Below are 21,461 nucleotides of genomic sequence, written 5' to 3'. Positions count from 1 at the left end.
CACGAGAAAATGCGATACGATTATATTATATACTCTGAAGTCAGCTTCGTGCTGCAGATAGATCTTGACATCTTGTGTATTCAAAATAAAAATGAAAAATGTCCTTTCACATTGGAGCTTTTTATTTATATTATATACATTTTCTATATTAAAAATAATACTAGGCATGCGTTTGGAAAACGGAATGAAACTTGTGGTGAATCTAGGAAGTGTCCGAGGGTGAGATTCAATTCCACCAACGCTCCCATTGCCCCTTTAAATCATTTTTATTAGTAAATTCCATTGGTAATTATTAATTAGTAGCTTAATGTTTATTAAACTATAAGCAACAATTTAATCGTAAAAACTTATAATTAGGTATACAAAGGTACACACAACTTTACGACGCTGTGGTTACTTTAACAAAAAACCACTAATGTAAGAATTTAGTAAAGAACTAAGTACATGAAATGTAAAATGTAAATGTTAATTCAATAAAGAACAGAGTGAAGATGTTCACAGTTAACCTACAACCAATAAAGCTTATGTATATTATGTGTACTAAATAATTTGACTGTGCAGGATCTTACCCTATCATTCTAATCGAACTAAAAAAAACTGCCACTGCACGCATAGACCGGCACAATGATAGTAATTAATGATATTTAATATTATGAAAAAAGATTTCACGAGTTGTCCCACACATTATTAACTAATTTAAATGGTAGGTAAGTACGTATTTCACGACTGCGGTCACTTTAGAGATATAATTGTTATAATTCTAAACATTATTCAAGTATAATTTTTTAACCGTCCCGGACGTGTGTCTTCTCTGAATCTGTGCCAATATTTCCTTATGTTGACGTGCTGCTATATAATATTATTATTATTGTTTACACATACAATATGAATAAGTCATGGTCTTCAAAACTATTTAACAGGACGTATATTATAGATACTATATATAGTTAAAATCGAATTGGCGCATCAACGCGTTTTGCACAATCTTGATCGTAGGGTTTTTAATGCGATAAAACGAGATTTAGATGAAATTCCAGGTGGTACTATACGAGCATTAAATCGATAAACCTGTTTTTGCAAAATAAAATATTATTAATAAACACAAGTTTATTTTAAAAAAAATATTACCATTATAAAAGCGAAATCTAACATATTGTACGATTGAAATAATAATAATAATAATAAACAAAATTATAAGCATCATTAAGACATAAACCATTCTGACTATTAACATTAAACTAGGTATGTACGGAATACCTTGATTATGATAATATTGGAAGATTTACTGCAGTGCCAAGTATCGTTTTATAATAAGTATTTTAATACGATTGCGAAATAAAAACGTATTACACATAAACAAAACGTAGGTACCTGTTCGATTTTAAGCAACTATATACGATAACAAAATTACGAAATAAATATCGTTTTGTATAATATATTAACGCATTTAAGGGATTTTTCAAACAATAATTTATTATTTCACAGTTATTTTGTAATCACCATTTAGAATACATCGAGAGCAAAACGCGTATTTTTTTATTATTAGAAGATATTGTTATGACTTACCTATATGGTTGTTATTTTTTCTTCTAATTTTATTATTATATCAATGTTCATTTTGAATCTTGTTATATGAGCAAAATGAATTATAAATGTAATTTCTTATGACTATATAGGTTTGGTAATAGATATATAATAATATACGAAACCTGTAAGTAATATGCATTTAGGCTATATAGCCACAAAGTCCACGTAGCCACATATGTAACCTCGATATCAATTATTAATTGCTGTATGTTTATATCATAAATATTTCGTGCTGAAATTCACTGAGTACATCAAGTGAATATATAATTAATGTTGTCCATAGTTAATATGGTTAAAATACGACGAATTAAATGTATTATAAAATTTAATCAAATATTTCATTTCAAATCTAGTATAATTAGTAATAATTATCATCACCATCATCATAAAGCAACACGGAAATGTACAATAATAATAGTAATAATACAATCAAGTGTATAGTAAAAACGTAAAATAAAATGTGAAACAAAAATAATAATAATAATAATAATATTGTCGACCATTTCCAATAGTAACCAGTTACAGGTATCATATAAATTATAATATAACTATATTGTGTACCTATGCAAATCTGACACATAGGTACGCCTACGAGTCGTTGAATTTTTTCGCGCTTACTAATAGAAAAATTACCGGTTAAAAGGTTTAGTGTACAACATAAACTCGTGGTTATTATTCGTTTGTCAATTTCCGAAAAACCATCCGAATAATGTTATAGACGAATAATAATATTATTAATATATGCTTCGCATAATGTATCAAATCGACAAGTGCCTAACTATAGAATTATACTATACAACTATACTATAATGTCTTCGCGACAATGATGTAACGCGCTCGGCCATTAAAAAAAAATTCTAAATAGGTACCATATTAATATATTACACGCATATATTCGCATATAATATATAGGTAGGTTGTACCTACGTATTTTAATAACCTCGATTTCGTTCATGACCGCGTATATTTTATTGTGTTAATACGCCGAACGTGACTCAAAAATATTAACGATATTACGATGCAAAGTCGATTTTTTTTTGTAGGTACGTATAATATCATATTAACATTTGCGTGTCGCCGTGACGAATGTAAATAGGTATGGCTAGTGAATAATATTATTAAAGGGTCTGGAGATTTGTAGAATACGCAATCGCATAATATATATATAATATATATTATATATAGCACGTACGTCATGGACTTATTTCCCGTTCGCACATTAAAATGGACCTTTGTCAATGATCTTAACGAACTATATTATACGCACAGGTTAGAATCCATTAAGAACACTTACCCAATTTAGCGTGTTTGACAACGATCGCGCGTATCTGCGAGTAAACAAATTAGTAAAAATAGTATTATATATTGAAAATTATAAAATAATATCACTTTTTAAAATCAAAATCGAGACTATCTATATTTATGTGATGTAAGTGTTAAATGGTAATGCAACATTTGGCTATTATCAGTCACATGCCATCGCGGTAATAACATTAGTCTTAACATATTATCTATATGGCCTAGCTGGTTAGGTAAAATCAGATATACCTACAAGTTTGCCGCTATACCATACCGCAGGTTGCGGGTATCGTCGGCAATCGCGTATTGAAAATATAAAATTATGAAAACCAGTGGTAGATATATATGTACGCAAACAAATTGATTCATTAAATAACATATTTTTACTGCCCAGTACCGATGGATATAAAATGTTAAAATAATACCTATACTAATATTAAAATACCACTTCATACCTTTTTAAATTGTACAACTTTTTTTTTGTGCTGCATATTATATTCGTAAATTTATGTGCATATACGCATAATATAATTAAATATGTTATAGCCTATAGATAATAAAATGGCACGCTTTAAACTGCATATAAATCATAGCTTTAATAATTATAAGTTATTACAATAAATAATATAATAATATGTGAATATAATATTTATTTTCCGAATGTCGACAAGATGCATCTGACGACTGATAGGTAGGTGGTAGTTGATATGAATTTGCTATCTAGCACACACAATATATTACATTATTTTACATTACTATATAATACGCCAAGAAAATATATAACTTCAACTCTTGCAAATCTACACATTTTTCTCAAAAATGTCTGCTGATTTTTTCGTTTTTTTTTAACTGTCGCTTTATTCCCACATACCATATTTCGGTATGTATTATGTGGTTGCTGTTAAAATTATTATAATGTATACAACATAACCGCTGACCGTAATAATTATACAAGCTGCAGTCGAATTCGCGCCGTCGCAAAAACATATTATTATCATGCTACTATATTAATGGAAACTGACGGAAACCTATAAGCTGACCGGGCCGTAGTTATGATTGTGTCATCGTGTATATACCTTTAGGTTTTATTATATATTATTATAATAAGCTGCACACACGCATACACTACACACTGGTCGTAAACATTCCGACGATGAATGACATCCGCGCGGAATGAGTAAATAACGACAATAACGTTCGAAAGTGATTTTCAAGGTGCCTCTACGCGTCGCACGTCGTCATCGTCCGCTGATTTCGTAACGTTTCGTTTTCGTCGAAACGTTTCGGGGGCGTCAAAACTTTCAAAATACAGACGGTGAAGAATCGCATCGAGTCCCCCGCGATTATTACGTCCGGTTGTCGAAATAATCGCGACTATTATTTTTTTCCTTAGCTCAAGCGTACATAATATTATAATGTTATAATATACAAAACAATATTATGTCCAAGGTCCAATAAGTCTTTCTTAACGGTGTTTTTAAGATTATCGTTAATATTTCTGACTATATTGCGCTCGTATTATAGAAACTGTCTAAAGTTAAAATTTATAATATCAGTTTTACGATATCATTTTTAAACGTTTTCGAAAACGAAATTCGTACGTAATTATTTTTGATAGTAGTATTTTAAACTTTTCCAATATTATGATTGCCTGTTTGCAAACGCTGTTGTAAACAAACTCATAAATATTATTCAAGTATTATAGGCTTAACGTGTTTTTTGGAAAAACAATTTTCTAACACTTCGATTTACTTATTATCTGTTATACATAATAATATAATATTATGTGAACATATACCAGACGAGGCGATACGATAATATAATTCTTGTTAGATCGACTTGAATACTTCGGTAGTTGGTGAATGGTGATGTACTACATGATATTTTTAAGTATACTAGCAAGTTGCAGTGTGCTACAGAACCTCGTGGGTCCGGCACACTTATGTCAGTGACATCACGAAAGTTTAACGAGTGGTTTCATCGAGATCGTTCATATTATTTCGTTACCTGCACGTGCGAGTGTGCGACCGACGACGACGACAAACAACAACTGTTGTCCGCGTACGTTGTAGGCTCGTAGCCCGTAGGTCGTTAGAGGCAACTCGGCGAATGATGAAATCGATGGATTACAATAATATAAAATATTTTATTCGTTCGTCGTCGTCGTCGTGTAATATAATATTTACGAATCGCACGAGACAAATGCGTTTCCGTCGATAAGACGTTTTACGAACACGTGAGACGTGCTCTCTCCGACAAGGCCGTCTATTATATTTTCGCGAGTACTATGATCATAATAATAATGATAATAATAACAAAAACATCAAAATGTACGTACCCAGGACAATAATTGGAGCAATATTATTACAGAGCTTCAGGTCACGCTGGTTTGTAGTTGCCCCGGATCGATCTTTACTGTTCGACGCGTTATTATATAGTGCCGGTTACGATTTTTCATGGTGTCTGCGTGTGTGTGCGTGGAAGAGAGAGAGAGAGAGAGAGAGATAGTGATGGATGGAGAGAGAGAGAGTGAAACAGCGTGGGTGTAGGTGTCACTTGATTCGGTCGAATGCACTTTAGGGCATCGCGCCCGGGACGGACTAGACGGTTAATCCAGCTGTTTATTATTTTTTTTCTCTCTCTCTTTCTAAGTCTATTCTTAGTCGACCGTCATCCACCGTGTAGAACGGATTAAAGCCATTATATAAATTACTAAAGATGCGAATTGGATCTACAAATTACAATGATTCACACGACGACGACGACGTCCGACCGACGCAACTATTATTATTATAATATAAAAATAGGGTGCTCATAATTTACCATAGTGTCCGTACTCGATACGATTGTCCGAATTTGTTAGGTCCGTTTTACGGTTTATGGTTTTTTTTTTTTAAACGATTGTACCTACGCGTAAAACAGAACTGTTATCGCGTAATTTTATAAGCTGTCAAAACTTATCTACATTGTGTGCCGATGAAAACGCGTTTTACAATTTTCAGCCCAAGTTTCACGATTGGACCGCTCCGAACACGAAGAGTAATAATCCACAATTTAATTTTGACCGACGTTGTTTTTCGTGAGAGGTCTACAATAGGTACTCGTTACTACTGTATATAGGTACCTATATTGATTTATCGTGCATACGAATCTACTATATTATGTAGTATATGTACCTATGTAATATATTTAGGTTTTAAACAAGCTGCAGTTGCGGATCGCGTATCTATTTCGTTGTGCAAAAGCGCATATTACGCATATCGTATGATAATTAATTTCGTCGTTGAAACGGTCCACCGACCGTCAGTATCGTGATAACGGAAATGCCCACATCGTCCATAGGTGGATGTACGCCTATTATAATGTTATATTATAAAACTACACCGCGATAACTAATCAGCATTTGCGCTTATTCTACCGTGTGTTCGCGTAGTCCCCGGTCGTCGTTCGTGTCTCATCCGAGCAGATTCACATTGAACGATTTGATAGTAATAATATATAAATAAAGCGGTACACGAAGTTCGTTACACGCATCTTGTGTTACGTATAGCAGACATCTCATCTCGTATACCCTTCAATTATATATGCGCAAACACCCTATTGTGCAATGCGTTTGAGATATAAAACATAATATTATATATTAAAGCTATAGTGCCTTTGGTACCGTTAGAGTCTTATATATACGATAAACGTACCTATATCACTAGACGGATGCCGCGTGGAGAGTTCCGCGATTGCATACTCGATTTACGACACAACTCATGACCGTAGGCGGTTGTTGCTCGTCGACATGTGTTTTTTATTTTTTTTAAATATTTTTCTTTTAGCCAATGACGTTTGATTGCTATTTTTTTTTCCTGCGAAGCGTATTCAATCGCCGAGTTATACCATATTCCAATCGTAAATGCATATAGTAATAATAGTAATATGAGGATTTATAATCAATGCAATTGTACATATTTCAAATTGTCTATATATATATAATATATATATATATAGGTATAACCATGCACTCCGAAAAGTCGTTCACGTATTTTTCGCGTCCACGTAGAACACTCATGTACCTATGAATTATAAAATGCTCTAAAATAATCTGCCATGATCAGCCTAATGTAGTCTTATATAAATGGACGTTCTTTGATAATCTACTTATCTACATACACATAATATGTTAATACTATATTATACTATACTATACTATAATATTATATATTATTTAAATTTGAAAGTTTACTATATTATGATTATTTGTGAACTCATATTGCTTTATAATAAATAATACAACATAATATATTATATTATATATCTTTTTATGCTTGAACCGGGCAAAAATTGTTTTTCTGAAATGTTTTTAACAAAAACACGGTATTTGCGTTTAGTTGAGTTTAATTAATTTAACGAGATAAACGATAAACGACTTACTATAAAGATAATATAATAATAATATTAGTACATAGAAGCAAGGCGTTTATTTAATATGAAATTGTTCTAGATAATCTTTCGGCGGCCACATTAATATACAATATAATATATATACTATAGGTATCTATATAGTATAGGTATATACTAACCCACGAATGGTAATCAAAATATTCTTATTTCTTCATCTCTTGTTTTTGTGTAAAAGTGTTTTATTTATTTATTTATTTTTTTTTTTTTGCTACTTTCCACGACCTCTTGCATGTTCCAGCGTGTCAATTTATTGGCGGGATAAAAAGTGAAAGAATATGTGAGCAAAAATGAAAAAAAGCATTGTATACATAATATTACGATTTCGAAATCTTCGTAGTGCCTACTATTATTGACGTGATCAATGGCTTAGTGTTCATTATAATAAATTACGCTCTCTATCCAGCTACTCGTGTGCGCATGTAAGTGTTGTACAGTTGCAAAATCTGGCAGTCTGGTTGACATTCAAATCGAACGATAAATTAAGAGTTTTCGTAGCCGCATGTCGGACGAAAATTATGCGGTGATCGGGTCCACCACTGACACCACGGTGCAATTTTTCTGCAGCACCGAGAGGAGGAACGGGAGAATTAGGAGGTAGGTACTCTGCGTAGGCGAAGGTTTGTCGTCTGCATAACGATACTTGTGCTATTAATCACACATGTCTTGTTTTTTTACACGAAAAACGTCTTAAAACACCGGGCCACTATAGCAATAATAATAATATAATATTGTCAAGGTATTATATAGGTTTGCAAATAATATGAAAATCTATTGGTGGCAACAATTCTTCTTCACGCGTATGTAGCATTAATGTTCCGCACGATCCTTAAACGTCATCGTAAATAGTCCAATAATCATCATATTTAACATTTTGGACATAATATTATGTCAAACATTTCTAAAGTGATCGGATGGCGTCGAATTGGTGGAATGTCAAAAATAAAACAACAATAATTAATCGAGACATAATGTTCTTTCGGATATCAGACACTGCAGTATAGTCACGCAAAACAAGATCAATATAATATAAACAAGGTAGCAATAATAATTAAATCATGTATAACTATAATCTACGTAAAATTAATAATTAATATAATATAATTTATATTTGATATGTCATTACCTACTCATTATAGTATTATACAGTGTGTTGTATGTGCTTTGTCGTTTTAAAATAATTGGTGAATGTTTATTAAACACACACACGGTTGTACTAAAGAACCGCCATAATAACAATAATAATAAGAATAATGCATTCGACAGACTGCTGACATTGAGTGCAAACAATACGGGCGAGCGGACGAACATTTGTTGAGGGTACGAAATTAATTTTCAAAAACCTATTTACCTTTCAAGGGCACGCAAAACACAAGAGTGCGCATATTATTATTATATATTATATTATATTAAGATATAAAATATTATAAAAGGAAAGCCCGCGGTATATCATCGATTTCCAAGCGCGTCTCAATGGCGCGAAAACATACAAATAAAATGCTGCCAAAACATTATTATTGCCCAAACAATACGCGATATTACAATGCTGAATTTAGTATATATATGTACACCTCGGCCGACCAACCGTCAATAAATCGGTTTCGAAATCCGGAGAGTAGATCTTTCTCGCTGGGGGCTGGAACCGATACTTCGCCGGAACCCTTACATTTAATTATTTAGAGTGCTGAAAACTTATCACGATTTCAATCTAATAATAACTGATAATATATATCAGTCGTAAATCCTCGATATATACATTATACATATATTATATATAGGTAAATTGTATGTATTTTAGTTGTACGACAATAATAAAACATGTTTTCAATTTGATAATAATTAAGAAAATAATAATATTTAAATAAATTAGAAGTATAATTTATTTTCAGTCTTAAGTTATGAATATTTATCACCATACACATAAAACTGCAGAAACCTCAATTTTTTTAATTTGATGAACCGAATTCTACATAATATTATACCAAGTTATTATTCTACGGTTTTATCTTAGGTATATACGATGTGGTACGCTCGGCGACTATAATGATGTACTTACGACGTTCGTCTCGCAGAAAAGCTTCGAAAATCGAAAACGTTTTTATTCATAATAATATATTACATTCCAAGCACCTACCTACCTACGGCGAAATACATAACATAAACAGTGCGCGCGATCCGCATGCGTTATGTATTAAATTAATATCACGTATCTCGGCCTATATTATACACACATCACGCGAAGAGGTCGTGGCTGGCGATAGTTGGACGTTTCACCCACGGCGTTTGATTTTCCCCCTCCGACCACCCAACGCACGTGCGTTGGGCTTAATGCAGACGCCTGGCGGGTATATCACATACACGTATTATTATCACACACTATATATATATTGTACAGGTATAATACGCGCGCATAAGTCGATACAATGTTATAATATAAACGTTCATCTGTCAGCGATCGTGCACACCCGGTTCGGATGCAATATACGAAATTTGGCCCGCAGCCGACGGGTGTCTGTGTGATAAAATAAAAAAAATTTACGAAAAATAATGTGACGCGGGCACCGGCTGGAGACGTGGGTCCTACGCACGTTACGTGGGACCTATACACTGCTTTTCGTCTGTCCGCAGCAGACTTCACCCGGTTCGATCGCGACGATACGTAGTATAGGTATTTAACATAATATTATGGTAGGTATGGTATATACCTACAAAAACTACACATATTGATATACAAATAGTATACACCATAATAATATTATACGACATCGCATAATGTCGACGATATTATTTTAGCGGCAATCCAACATGATAATTATTATTATGATATTATTATTATATCCTTACTATAATTATGTTTTGCGGGGACGACGGACCCGGTCGTGTCGTAGGGCGTATCGGTTTTATTATTATTATTATTACGAATTACGATTATTATGTTATTATCGTATGGGTATAATAGGTATGCGCGCGAAATAAACATAACGACTGACCATACACATAATAATAATATAAACGAGCGGCAGCAGCAGACACACTGACCTAGTTTTCGAGGTCTTGCCGACGAGACATTGTCGCGTGCGCCCGCACTATATCGATACAATTTTCGACACGTATGTATGTTAACACAATCTTATATGGTACAATATTAAATAGCGAGACGAGTTTTGTGTTTAATCGCTACCACATTATGATGTATAATATTTGCGTACCTATACACTACAGTCGGGTGATATACTCTATTTTAAGGACAGATAATGATGTAGTGGACGGAGATTGAGCCTCTTTTTATTATTTACCTATAGTAACGATAGGGCCTAGATTTAAATGTCTAGACTATTAAAAATGCTCTATAAAATAACCAAAAATGCCTTCTCACTGTAATATTATAATATCATTAAAAAATTACTCAAATTGTTTTGATAAATACGCAAGTGAGTGAAATATGATAAAATGTTCAGCGTTTTAACAATTCTTTATCTTACTAACTAAACTAATCTAAACCTAATCTAGTCTAAATAATACCAATTTTGGCATCCATAATCGCATAATAAATAAACAGTATACACGAAATAAACTCAATCACGATTAAAGATGTAACATCGACTGACCAACTAGTATAAATTGTTATTAATTGTTTGAGTACTGGTAACATATCACATTCAAAAACCGCTGTAGATAAATCGTTAGGTATCGCATTCATTGATAGAACGATTGACATTTTGTATGGATAAAAATACTTACCTAAAATCTATTAATTCAAATATTATGAAAATAATATTTCCTAATTTATACTGAAAGCTCTTAGAATGTATTAATATGCATTATGCACCGAAAATTAATACAATTGTACACAAAAATAAAGGATTTAAAAATGGAGTTAGGTACGTGGAAAAATGCAAAAAAAAGTTTCGTAGTATCTATGTTAAGTACATGAAATTAATTATGTAGGTACATGTAAAGCATTGTCCAATGGCATCCCCCCCAAAATGTGCACTTTACATAGAAATCCGGGCCCTATGTTCATAGAATATAATAGTATACACGTTGATCATTGTTATTATTACTATTTAAACTCGTCGAATGTCGAGTAGTGTGCTTTTCATATATTTATTTACATAATAATATTATCCTTGTAAATTGGGCTGTCGTTTATTTGTTATGATATTGTGTAATATTTTACTGTACGTACATACAGTCGTCGGCCATTATAATAATACAATTTGTCCTTTCCGCATATCCTATACTGTTCTGCCGCAATTGGTCCCTGAGTAAAATTATATAGCTGCAATTTGATTAAAGCACGGTGATATTACAATCCTAATAACGACTAACGAGAATCGCATTTCAACTATTTACAACAATTATTTAAATTAAATAAGTTTTCAGTGATGTAGATAAGCACATAATTGCAATAAATAATATTATGTTAAAAAAATTACAAAATTATCAAATCGTGATATTTCAAGTAATTTCCAAATATTTAAAAAAATATATCAAATCTTTCTACCCGTTTAATTGTCTCTTAGTTTTGAACTGTTAACAACTAACTCTAACGGTATATTAATGAAACTGAATATAACAATCATAATATCCAAACTTAATATATGATTCAATTCAGTTAAAATCATAAATACCGATTTCGATATTATAGTATTATTAGTTTTATTTTATATTATAACATATCATTATGCCCGAGGCTCGTCCTAGAGCTTCTAGAAATACACATCACTGGATGGTTACAAAACAAATTACCAAAACGTAGTGGAATTATACGTCAAATACGAAATTCCAAACATGAAAACTACGCGAATCGTGCACGCAGAATCGCTAATAACGTTATAATTCCAGTTTCCTGTTAGTAATTCGGGTATAGCCAACATAGTATTATAGTTATTTGAGCGGTAAAATAAACGTCTCGGCTGAGTGCTCGGTTTGAAGTGGATGGTAATAATATTAATAAATAATGATAATCAAATTCAACGGTGAAATCACATCGCTGCAATAATAATAATAATATAATATAATAATAATGTGTACAACAATAACAATAATAATAGGTAGGTAATAATATTAACAACAATGATATATTATATATGCGTATATGTATAAAATCCCATCACAAGAATCGCATAAAAATAAAAATGAAGTATAATAACAATAAAAATAAAATATAACAAATAACAGAATCGGAGCAAATTTGCATTCATACGTTGAACTTACGCGCAGAGGTCATTAACGGCGATGACGTGCCGCAAACACACATACATATACGCGCCACACACACGCAGTGACATGACTCACGGTCCGATGAAACAGCTCAAAAAAGATCGCGTTGTCCACAATGGTTCTCAATACAATTAAAAAAATGTCGCGGACGCCCTATATATATATTGAGAGACACTATATTTCTTAAATCTCACGGCGGATGGCAAAAACAAAATGTAATACTAAATAATAATATTATGCTTCCAATCTCGTGCAGACGAGGGTGGATCGATACCTGGATATTGGTTGTAAAAAATAATAAATTAATATTCAATATATAGTTACAGAAGTCATCATACACTCGTACCGAAGATTCCAATAGATAGGTAGGTACTATTTTAGATAAAACGTGAATATACACGGTCAAATAACTCGATTTTCATGATAAAAACATATTGTTGCTGCCTTTTAACTGCAATTTTCTATTGAATTTTGTAGTACCGGAACATTAATATAACCTGGTACAGTGATATAACCGGAATAGATCGGATATATTATGGTATAGTTTTACATTTTTACCTGGACTTGGTTACTAGGAGAACCGAAGTGCACGATGAAAAAAATTTTTTTTTAATTTTAAATACACTTAAAATTTAGTTGTCACGTTGTCTACAATATTGATTGTGTAGTAACTAATAGCTTGCATGAGTGTAAATAATATGTTATTAACTCAATATTATGTCCATGATGTTTATATGGTGAGTGAATTAAAATTAGAATTATAACGCACTGGAAATTCAAATTTTTACGAACAATTTAAGTCTTAATGCGGATTTTACTTATAGTATTAAAAGTGGTCACATATAAAGTCTTGAGGTCTGTGACGGTTTCACTCAATATAATATGTACTTATATATTATAATAGGTACCTACGAATATAGTCTATTAGTTGGTGTACTTGATAAAAAAAAGTGTAATATAATGAATGAAACAGAGGTATAAAACACCCTTAGATTTTTTAGATATTTGTTGGGGCTGGGGGGTTGTTGAAAATTTTGATTTTTGGCCCATATTTTGTCGCCACTGACGATTATTATATTATAATAACGTGTTATATTATTATTGTACGTCGTATTATTACAATATTATTAAAGAATGCGACCGTGCTAACTCGGCAAACTTTGTACGCGCAAACACTACTATACCATACCATACATAATACAGTAAAGGTATAGACCGCAACGCAACGACTGCAACCGCATATACCTATATACGCATTCCGAATGGCTCGTGCAAGTCCTGAGGCCACGGTCCGTTCGAGATGACAATCTCACACGCGTTTATTATATGCACATGCCAGGTGCAGCCATAGTGCGCGGGGTGACGCGTGGGCGGAAAAATACTGTGGCTGTTTTGCGGATGTCGCTGGTCTCGTGTGCGGGCGAAACGTCTGCTGCAACGGGGAAAGCGTCGCGAAGTATAACTCTCGTCCGTTACAATGTACAATAAGTAGATACGACTGTGATAACAACAATTATCGTCCTATATCGTATTACCGGCACGCGTTCGCATCTATATGGAGACTGTTCGGACAAAGTAATACGCGCAATATAATATTGTGTATTTATAATTTATATTATATTATTGCCCGCACGCGTCTGGCCCGGGCGACGATGGTGAAATCCCCAAAGAAACGTTTTCGTGATGCTTTCCGACTTCCCGTGCGCCCGAATCACGAATTGTGCAACACGGCCTTTCTCGTGTCGTGAATATACATTTTATATTATATTAATATTATATAGGTATATGTACATCATGTAAATGGTCCGTTGGTTCTTTTATATATACGAACTCGCGATCACACGCGGGTGACGGATATTATATAGTGTATACTGTATAGCTATATAATAATAATTTAATAATCTCCTCTCATTGCCCACCGACGACCGACTACTCACACATGATGCACACTAGTTAACTTACATAGGTAGGTACATAATAACGCCCTCCTCGAACCTTGTCCGCCTATAGACTCGTGAATATCGAAATCAAAGACCGTCGACGGTTCATCTCGATAAATACTTATTCAATTTTTTCTTCCATTATTACGTTCGAGTGACGAGTTATTAAAAAAAGGCGCATCTAAAATATTCCGTCACCAGTGAGGAATATTAGTTACGGTAAAATCTTAGATTCTGATATGTCCTTGGAAAATAAAAAACAAAATAATAAAATTGCGATTCCACACACTTTTCTCGAAGCGAGACAATCGAGATAAAAACTGAGAGAAAAATAAAGTCGCGTGTTTATTGGACGGTTCAGGGTTATAGCGAGGAATGTCCTTCGCGAAATTCGTCATCTATATTTTTGCGACGTCTTGTAAGCTGAGTTCACCAAATGACAGGTAATAATATTTTCAACGCTTTCTCGTTAATAGTAAATAAATTAAAAAACTAAACCGTAACAACTGTACACGAAAAAAAAAACCAAATATTGTACGACTCAGAGAGTCTGCTGCAGCGCGGGGATTGAGTTATGTAAAATTACTCAGTTCATTGTGCTATTATATAGAAGAACAAATTTTATTGTCCAACTGGTTGTGTTAAAAACGTGGGTACCTGCTACTAAACACAATTGAACAATTTCTTATTTGTATTCAGTGATATACATTGTTAACTTTAAATAAGCGTACAATTAACAATAATGATTTTCAAATGGGTTTTAAACAGACCGTTAAATGTTCAGACAAATTATTCGAATCAATATCAGGGGAAAAATACATAGTTAATAATAATAATATCTATCTATCTATCTAATACATAAATAGAGTGAAGTCGACCAATGTTAAGAACATACTGTACGCCATTTAGAGGTTGAAGATACCCGTCATGCAATCCTGTTTTCGAGACGTTATTTTTTTTTATGTTAGTGGCCAGTGTATTTTGTCCTGATCGAATGCGCTAGCCACTATATAATATAATACCTACTGTATCATGTATGTTACAATACGTGACATAGCTGGTTGAAATCATAAATAATCTTTTTAGTTACAGTCATCACTCAATCTGCAGTACCCACTACTGGGCTTTTCCATGTGCGTGTGTAAAAGATTACGGGCCTGTTTTTTACGTAGCTTTCATCGGCGCTTTGTCCGTCCCGCGCGTTTGGCGCCGAGAACAAAAACCGAACGGATCCGAGGTAGGTATACACACAACAGACGGGAGACCAAAAGTCGCCGAAAAATAATAATTATAATCATAATAAAAAAATGATGACGGAGGAAGATTAAAAATAAAGTGTGTGTTACGCAAGTTTTTGTATGAACATCAACCTACACCCGTACCGGGATACTCATGTGAGCGATGGAAATACCACTTCCGAAATGTGTGTGGCGTGGGTACAGCATCACTTCGACAATGGATGCTGTACAAAATTATCGAAACAATAATAACATACTAAACAATTAGAAGAAAGACTATTTTTTTTTGGTATGTTTAACCATATGGCCGTGTTGATATAGGTTTTCCGTGGTGGATATTACTAGGTCGATGACACTAACTCACAGAATATACAGAATATAACTATATAAAATGCAATACATATAACAACTTTAAACCGTCCGTGGATGTAACTGAAAAGTTGTTCAGCAATAGTTATACAAGCAAACTATAGTTTTAAATGATTCACATATTTATCATTTATTATTTTATCCGATCTAAATTAATTTCCGAAATAATATGTCTGGGTAACATTTATTATAATAATAATATCGTATATTATTATGAAATTCATCATCAGGGCCATATAACATATTATTATGCATCATAATATTATGTTGTTTGTCTTGTTCGAAAACCCACGTGCTGTTTTTTTAAACCACTTAAGATACCTCGACGGTTATTTTCGTGTGACGTACCTATGTTGTTTTGTATACAATATCTGGAGACCGACTATACCAGATAATGTATAGTTAAAATGTATAATGTATGGTTCTGCATTACGATGAGTAGATCAGAAAGTCAACTGACCGTTTTATTTGTTATGCCCATTAGGATTTTAAACAATCAATATCTAAAAATCCGAAAATACAATTCAAATATTGAATGGTTGACGGGCCACACACGATTTGATGTAAATATATTTTAAAAAGTGACAGTAAATACGTTATGTTTTGACATTTTTGAAGGGTTTGGTATTAAAATAAATTTTTATGATCAGTGTTCTTCGTTGACTTTAGTAGTATTTACAGCATATTACGTCTTAAGGACAAGATGGAATTATGTACCTATTATTACAATCGGCTCTTATTATACGATTTTATCACTTAACTAGATAAATACATTTGTATGTATTATGATAAATGATAATAAACTTGTATTTAAATCGAATAATTAAAACTATTAATTTAATTATAAGAGTAGCCAATAGCCAGATCTGTGTTGATCGGTATAAAAGTTTTATATGGAAATTTATAATTATATTAATATTTTCTAACACTGTGGTTAGCTACCAAAGCAGGAATCAATATTTTATACAATTTAAGTGTTAATACCTACAGTCAACTCCCATCGTTATGGCGAATTTCAAGGAGAACAGAAAAAAGTCAGATATATCTATCGAAAAATTCAAGATATCGAGTTTTATTGTAATGGTATTTTAGTGTAATGGTAGTTTCAAGGATTTTTCAAATCAGTTTGAGATAACGAAAAATGCGAGATATCGGCGTTTGCCATAATAAGAATCTAATGTAGGTTGAAATAACGTGTGTATTAAAACAATAATTTCCCGACAAATCAAAACAATTATCTGAGCTTAAAATGTATGGCGACTATTATTGTAATCTAAAGCAAAGCCATGGACGATGGTTCTTATGTTTAAAGTAGACTCCAGATGTGGTTTGTATAGCTTTTAAGAAATGACCGAAACCAGAGTAAACACAGATAGGTATATATATTGCTTAGAATGTATTACGAGTAGATAGTTTGTGTTTAGTTTAAGTCTTTTTTAAATGTAAATCGACACATTCAAGTAAACAAGAATGTTAAGACTGGCGGTTTTTTTTAAAAGTATACTCGGTCATTGTTTGTATAGCGATAACGTAACCGATATATTGAATATAAACTACTTCCAAATTTGGATCGTCGCGTCGGACTAACGCGAGTGTCTGGTGCTGCCGACAGCCGCCGTCCACTAGCGGGCAGGTCCGTGGACTGAAGGTATAATAATAAAAAATACAATAAAAGCTATTAAAAACGCGTCTATTGGCGTGTATAATATTATGACGTTGTCTACAACTACCTATCGCATAATGACACTCACAACAATGTTATAATATACAGAGCAATTATTACGAGAGCGGATCGCAAGACTCGCGATGATATCCGTGCAGTCAAAACGAATAATACAACCGTTACAAACATACGATAGGTGGCGACGATAAACGGGGCAGTGCAAATTAATAATATATGTGCGTATAACGCGATATAATAGTTATTACTTACTATAATATACCTATATACCTATTACACCCGTATAATATAATATGTAAAACACATACCCAGTCTCGTCTTAGCTTGTCGTCGCAGGTTTGACCGTATAATATTATTATATCGGTGACCGGATAGACGGATTTCGTAAACTGGCGTTAAAAAAAAAACTATTTTTAAATCGCACTGAAACAAAATCGGTCGAGATTTTCACGACGGAAAAAAACACGCGATGACGGCGAGAAAAAAAACGAAAGCGTCGCGTCGATTCCTGTTGACGGTTATGAAAACCGATACATATATAATGTGTCTATATATAATATTTACTATGCGAACGTAACCAGATTATAACGTAATTCGTGTACTATCGAATATCCGTTATATCGCGTATGGGCGCAATAATAATAATAATAATAATATATCACAATAATAATATGATATCTCGTATAACGACGTGTATAATAATATAAGTTCTCGTCGCATATATAGGCTCGAAATCGCACGTGTCGTGAAAATTTTCGCGTCGTCCGCCACCGCCGACCCGGTCGAACGTGTTTCGCGTACTGCGGCCCGGGAGTCGTCTCGCGTGCCGGCCGGGCGCGCGACACTCTCCGGCGGCGAGAGTTCACCGTCCCCACCGCAGACGCGACGAGACCGCCGCCGACTATATAATATTATCATCGTTGATACCTACGATGACGATGACGATGATGATAATAATAATAATATACGCGTACGTTTGTGTTGGCGCACTCGTTCGGTTCGATTCGCGTGCGTGCGCAGTGCACATGCATATACAGAGCGACGCGGAAACCGGTGTGGAAACGATTTTTCCTCGCGTTTTTTACACTCCCCCCCATATCGCCGTATCGCCCGACGCCCACTTGGCACTGAGTGCATGCCAGTGTCTGCGTGTACCTACACCGCGCGAGTGTGTGTACGCGCGCACCGCCGTGTCCGCCGCGGGTCTCTCCTAAAATGGTCAACACCATACGCGCGCGCACACACACGGGTACGCGAGTATTACAATATAATATAATATTATATTATTATATGGGTACACGTAAAGGTATCAGATGGGTACCTACGTCTTGTGGCAGCAGACCGGCCACAGACCTAAGTCTTGATGTGCTGCACGATATACATCGCATGTGTATTATATGGTTCGGTGACCAATTAAACCCGAATTTGAGGTGTAATCGATGTTACCACTCATTGTTATATTGTTATTGTTATAATATCTCTAGACTCGACATAATAGTGTGTAATATAATTAAGTTTTCCCAATAAAAAAACTCCTGTTGTTGTTGTTGTTATCATAATATCACACTATCATATACAATTAAACGCAAATGCCGTGCGCATTACACAATGGTCAAAATGTCGACTCTACTACGACCAGTCTCGTCGGGTCTAAGACGTAGCCGCAGCTATATTATTATGTTTGCGCTAGTCGCCTTTTTCAATTTTAATTTTTTTCCAAATTCCCCACACTCCCTAGTTGAGTCCCCACCGCATCAAATTATTATTTCCTCGCGGACGAAGATTTCTCGTGCGGCTGTGTTCACCGTTAGCCGACCGTTTCAATGCATTATAATACAAGCATAATAGTGAAAAGTACGAATAGGTCGTGCGCGCGTCGGAGAGCCACTTGTACGTGTACTTGACAATAATAATAATACCAGCTATATAGGTACCTACCTAATAATAATGATGGTAATGTAATTATTATTATTCAGATGGTGGCCAAGAGCGTTGAAAATACCAACAGAAAACGAGACTTTATATTATAAATTATAATATAGTTATAGTTAGTTATACATAAACGAATTTTAAAAACGAGTCCAACGCGCAGCTTAATATTCAGTTATTGCGTTCCCACGTTCTCGTTAATATTGAATTTTTATAGGACGTATAAAACGATGTTGACGTATCCATAATATTTGACTTTTCGTCTCTACACCGACAGACTCAGAGAGTGCAGTGAAATTATTTCCCAAATTATTAAGATTTGAGATAGGTATTAGGTACTCATCATACATCATAATATTTAGACCACGAGTAGCATGCGAATGAAGTATGTGGAATAAAAATCATATTTGTACGTCATCGATTTATTATTATGGATTATATCCTGACGGTGTGTTTGGTTTTTGATATAATATCCCAACTACTCCACAATAATATCATATACCTTGAGAAACGTTTTCCAGGGACTTAGATAATCGCAAATTAAGAGGATTAACCTTGTCTTCAAATATGAGTTAATTTTTTATCTTTTAGTTTTTTTTCATTAGCCTTCCGGTGTTAAACCATAATCGACCTCCATTAAGAAAATATTACATAGATAAACCAACTTATCACCGAATTAAATGGGTTTATTATTCCGAGTATACCACTTGTCTTTTTATATTTTATTTTTACTGTTTATAACTATTATATTACATCATAAACATATTTTAAAGGACATGTATTTATATACTATATAAATATGACTTTAAAGAAATAAAGAATTTTCCGTAAGTAATGAGTGTAAAAGAAATTAAATCATTATATCTAGATATCAAAAATGGATTTCGAATTATCTTATAAGGAATAAAATATGTTTCCCTTGTAATAAATAAACAACAACATTTAAACATGTAATAACATATATTCTTATATAAATGTAAATTATTTTTGAACAATGTTATTCGATAAAAACTTATAGTGATATCACTCTAAGATCTACGTCGTAAGGTATAATAATTATATATTTATATCTATTAGAATTTTTATTGATTACAATACTTTGGTTCAAATTTTTTCATTGATGTAGGATATTATTTTTCCAATTCAAACGACAACAGCGGTAATATCTGAGCAACATTTTGTTCTCGCGTCAAAGTCTAACGAATCAGGAAAATCATTAAAATCCGGATTGATCTACGTCCGCGATTGTGTAAACAATTCCGGGAAATCATCCAACCGTGTTCGTCAATACAATTATCCCGGGAGACACGGTCGCAAAACAGAATACATCGACTAATAATAATTCGAATTTAACGTTGGACGCTTTAAAACTGTTATATACGCGATCGACGTTGAAATGTTGAATTCGAATTATTAATAGAAGATAAATGTGTTCTTACATAGCAATATAGCATAATATAAATTATTATTATTATATTACTAATAATATGTATGAGAATAATCACACTCTCTCTCTCTCTCTCTCTCTCACACACACACACACAGAGCCGTAAGGTTTACGGCATGTGCAAGTATATAATATTATTGTGTGCAAGCAGCCAAACGAATGCACCTACGACTTGTCTGCGGTGGCGGCGACGATTGTACGCGCTCGGTCAAATGTGAATATTACATAAACGTCCTCAATCGTAATCATTTAAATGTCATATAAAAGTCTGTATAATAAGTACATATCACGGTGAT

The 21,461-nt window shown here is 33.5% G+C and overlaps 1 protein-coding gene across 4 annotated transcripts in view; it reads right to left on the bottom strand.

Annotated features, from left to right (window-relative positions):
- The window catches only part of LOC100571674, a 75,185-nt gene extending 56,574 nt beyond the window's left edge, over nt 1–18,611 (bottom strand). For 2 of the 4 annotated variants that reach the window (XM_008183820.3, XM_003243786.4), the window contains exon 1: nt 18,098–18,611. The gene's annotated coding sequence lies outside the window, so the exon portion shown is untranslated. Of the gene's footprint in view, nt 1–5,224; nt 7,060–18,097 lie in introns of those variants that run through there. The other 2 variants (XM_008183821.3, XM_029490093.1) reach the window with 2 other exon arrangements.
- Nucleotides 18,612–21,461: the final 2,850 nt, after the last annotated feature.

Source organism: Acyrthosiphon pisum, chromosome A2 (genome assembly GCF_005508785.2).
Source record: "Acyrthosiphon pisum isolate AL4f chromosome A2, pea_aphid_22Mar2018_4r6ur, whole genome shotgun sequence".
NCBI classification, from domain to species: Eukaryota; Metazoa; Arthropoda; class Insecta; order Hemiptera; family Aphididae; genus Acyrthosiphon; species Acyrthosiphon pisum.
Note: the sequence above shows the minus strand (reverse complement) of the source record. Positions and strands in the feature narration are given on the sequence as shown.